The sequence below is a fragment of the Gekko japonicus genome, unplaced genomic scaffold (genome assembly GCF_001447785.1).
Source record: "Gekko japonicus isolate JY-2015 unplaced genomic scaffold, Gekko_japonicus_V1.1 scaffold4097, whole genome shotgun sequence".
NCBI classification, from domain to species: Eukaryota; Metazoa; Chordata; class Lepidosauria; order Squamata; family Gekkonidae; genus Gekko; species Gekko japonicus.
Window position 1 is genome coordinate 11951 of NW_015160955.1, and position 3692 is coordinate 15642.

The 3692-nt window shown below is 46.1% G+C and overlaps 1 long non-coding RNA gene across 1 annotated transcript in view; it reads left to right on the forward strand.

Moving 5' to 3' along the window:
- The window catches only part of LOC107122259, an 11465-nt gene extending 7874 nt beyond the window's left edge, over window positions 1-3591 (forward strand). Inside the window, exon 2 of the long non-coding RNA XR_001482902.1 lies at window positions 3521-3591. This is a non-coding gene — a long non-coding RNA (uncharacterized LOC107122259). The remainder of the gene's footprint in view (window positions 1-3520) is intronic.
- The last annotated feature ends 101 nt before the right edge of the window (window positions 3592-3692 follow it).

Below are 3692 nucleotides of genomic sequence, written 5' to 3' on the forward strand. Positions count from 1 at the left end.
CACTATCAGCAGATCTGTTCATTTGGATGAAAGTGAAAGGCCTCCAGGTTCAGAGGGGACTGACACTGAAGTGGGCAACTAGCTGGCATCCCTCGATGTGGGAAACACCAGGGAAGTTCCTGAAGTGATCCTGGCAGATGAGATGTCCCAGGATGCTCCACCAGCCGTACCTGGACCACAGATGCAACCCAGAGATGCATCACATGCACTGAACCACGAAGGGAGCCCAGAGAAACCAGGCATCCAGAGGTGACATGATCAATGCGCTCCAAAAAGGTGTTCCACCCCTGAGAATGGATCTGCTTGCAGAGATGGTGGGAACATCGGAGCCTGCATTGCATTTTGACATCTCTTGCTTACCAGCTCCAGTAAGAACACTCCGGAGTGTTGCAGCATGCAAGGGGACGGAGATTGAACACCTCTACCACATCCCGTCAGTCTGCAAAAGCCTGGGATACGAAACCGAACACTGCACTCCTTGGATCATCTAAGCAAAGACGTTGAACCGAAGCAACTTGGCAGCATTGCACACTACCTTGGCATACAGATACAGAGAGAACCAGATGGCAGAAGATTAGAGATCTGGTGAGAAGCCTGAAACTGGATGATGCTCCACCCAAGTACTAGGTATGCACATTTCTACTTTGACCAGACCAGATGTTACATTCGCTGTGGGACCATTACATAGAAAGAATGCAAAGCCCACAAAAAGAGAATGGAGAATGGAAATCTCTTATAACTCTTGTGAGACCACTGCAGATCTTAAACTTAAATTGTCTGCAAATGACAGCCCTAAGCTAGTTACCTATGTGGATGCAGACTGGGTTGGAGACTTAACAGACAGAAAGTCCACCAGTGGCCATATAGTTTTCTTTGGTGGAGGACCTATGAGTTGGTCAAGCAAGAAGCAAAGTGTAGTTGCAAGTTCCACCGCTGAAGCTGAATATGTGTCAGCAGCACTAGGCTGTCAAGAGGAACATTGGCTGGTACCAAAGCCTGTTGTAGTATATGAGAACAAAAAAAGTTGCATCTGCATTTCTGAGAAAGAAGATGTGAGCCAGCATATCAAGCATATTGATGTGGAGTATCACCTGGTGAGACATCTGCTGCAAGAAGGAACTGTCAAGCTGATCCACTGCCCAACAAAAGAGACGATTGCAGATGCGCTGACCAAGCCTCTACCCGGAGAACAATCTGAAGTCCTGAGAGATGGAATGAAGTTGGTCCAGTTGAGCCACAGTCCATCGAGAGGGAGGGGGTGTTGGAAGTTCCAAATGTGATGTCCCCTGTCTCAGACCTCCAGACTGAGTGGCAAGTGAGATTAAATAGCTGGACAGGCATACTGACCTTTCTCCTTGCATCTACTCTTCTGCCACTGTCCTCTTTGAAATGCAGATTTGTGTTCTCAGGAATCAGTTTCCCCATCCTCCTTTTCTCTCTGGATGAAGACGTGCTCTCTATTTGCACACACCGAGAGGGACATGCAGTCCTCTCTTAGCACCACGAGGCAGATAGGCCTCTCGTCGTCTGTCACCATCCTTTAGCTAGTAAGTTAATATTCTATCAATCTCTGCTCTTTCCTGTCCAAAGTGTACTTCTCAAATAAAGAGAGAAGTATTTCTCTTCTAAACTTGCAGTGTGGCTCTGGTGTACCTTTGTAAGCTGAGTAACCTGGTAAAGTGACACTCCTGCATTTGTAGCTTTATTTAAGTACTCTGCTAACTAATGATGACTGGACTAACCACACCAGTTGAGCTCAATACAGGTCCCATAAGTCCTCGTTTCTGTCTACGTGGGAGCAGTGCTTCCTCTAAGCTGTGGAGTCTTGTGAGCAAAGATTCTACTTTGTGAGCAAGCTACTGGGCATTAAAGTTCTGAGCGAGTGATTTGGCTGCTGCATGAATTAGTTTGCTCTGGAGCCATCGTCCCTGAGCTAAGACAAAAATGTGTGAGACGGAGGCTAAAAAACTGCGAGCTAGCTCACACTAACTCAGCTTAGAGGGGACAGTGACGGGAGTGAGAAAATTAAAGAGCATCCTGGGTCTCCAGCCCAGCATGGCTCTTCTTCCTCACTTCCTAAATATCTCTCTCTCTCTCTCTCTCTCTCTCTCTCTCTCTCTCTCTCGCGCTCGCTCTCTCTCTTACTCTCATCCTTCTCTCTGTCTTTCTCTCTCTCTCTCTCTCTCTCTCTCTCTCTCTCTCTCTCTCTCTCGTGTGCTTGCCATTATTTTCAAATTTAAAAAAATTGTGAACAGCTGTACTTTAAACTAATAATAAATACAACAGTATTACTAATAAATACTAATAAAGACCAGTCGTTTCTCACTTAAATATGTTTCCAGTTTATTACTGTTGTTGTTAAAAGACACGACATCTAACAGAAAGTATCTGATTGTAATAAATGAAATGTATCACAAACACAAAATGTAGCCCCCACAACACCCACCCCAGAGATAAATGAAATGTTAGCACAAACACCCCCACAATACCCTTTAGGCGTAAATGAAATGTAGCACAAACACCTCCTGCCCACACCCACCCACCCCCTCTTTAAATCAAGGAAATCAAGAAAACTTACTTACCGATTCCAGCTCCAGAAAGGAAGAAAGGAACATGCTGCTGGAGGATCGCTGAGCCAAGACGCGTGCGCCGGAGCTTTCTAAAAGGCTTCTAAAAGGAAGAGCTGGGGTGGGGGGAGGAAGGAGGCGCCGCCGTGGCTTTTTCTAGTGGGAAGGTGATTCTCACCTCGATAAAAAAAATCTTCTAAAAAGGCAGAGGCACTGACACTGCAGCTTCTGCTTATAGGAAGGTGATTCTCACTCACGTCTTTTTAAAAAACCGATTCTCGAGTCTGTTTGGCGTACGGTTGGCTGTGGTACCACCAGGGAGTGTGCACCTTTCAAAAATAATTTTAAAAGCATTTTTGGAAGGCAATCTTGTGGGGTTGTCCCTTTAAGGGAGGGGCAGAGCCCCAAATAGCCCCACCATAGCTCTGGGCCTACTCAGGCACACTCTGCTGCTTTGCCATTTAAAGGCTTTCCTCGTCCCCGTCCCCCCTTTCCCTCTCTGGTTGCTGAATAGATCAGCATACCTGGTCGAACACTGCAGGGACTAGGGCTAGCAACTACACCCTTCCCTGGTGTGCTCTTGGTGTATCTGGATAGAACAGGGGCTTTAGCATGGTCAGAGATTGTGAGCTGGCCACCTTGAAAATGTAAAATTTGATAAGAAAATAAAAATTGCGCATGGAATATGTAAACACAACCAACTGAGCAAGGAATAAAAGAAAAGGTGGTAACATGCAATCCTTTAAATCCCGAATTCTTTACCTATCTCTTATAACATCCCATAGAGATGTGAATCTCTCAGCAGTACAGAGCAGGTGACTGGCAGTTCTGCCATATGCAGAGTTACTTCAGTCTAAGTCTGCTGATTGGAGCAACTCTGTGTAGGGCTGCACTGTTAAAATCAGGTGATGGTAACCACCTGTTTGTTTATTCTACCCTTGTTATTCCTACAGAGGGACGATGTGCCAAGACACCTTGTTCCAAAAAAGACCGGAAACGGACCCACAGTACTTTAGACAATCGGGAAAAGGGACATAAAGATTTGGAGTGGACAAGGGAGGTCACCCCATGCCAGAAGCTGTCTGCAAATAAGCTGGTGCCAGAAGGACAGTCACATGAATGGTC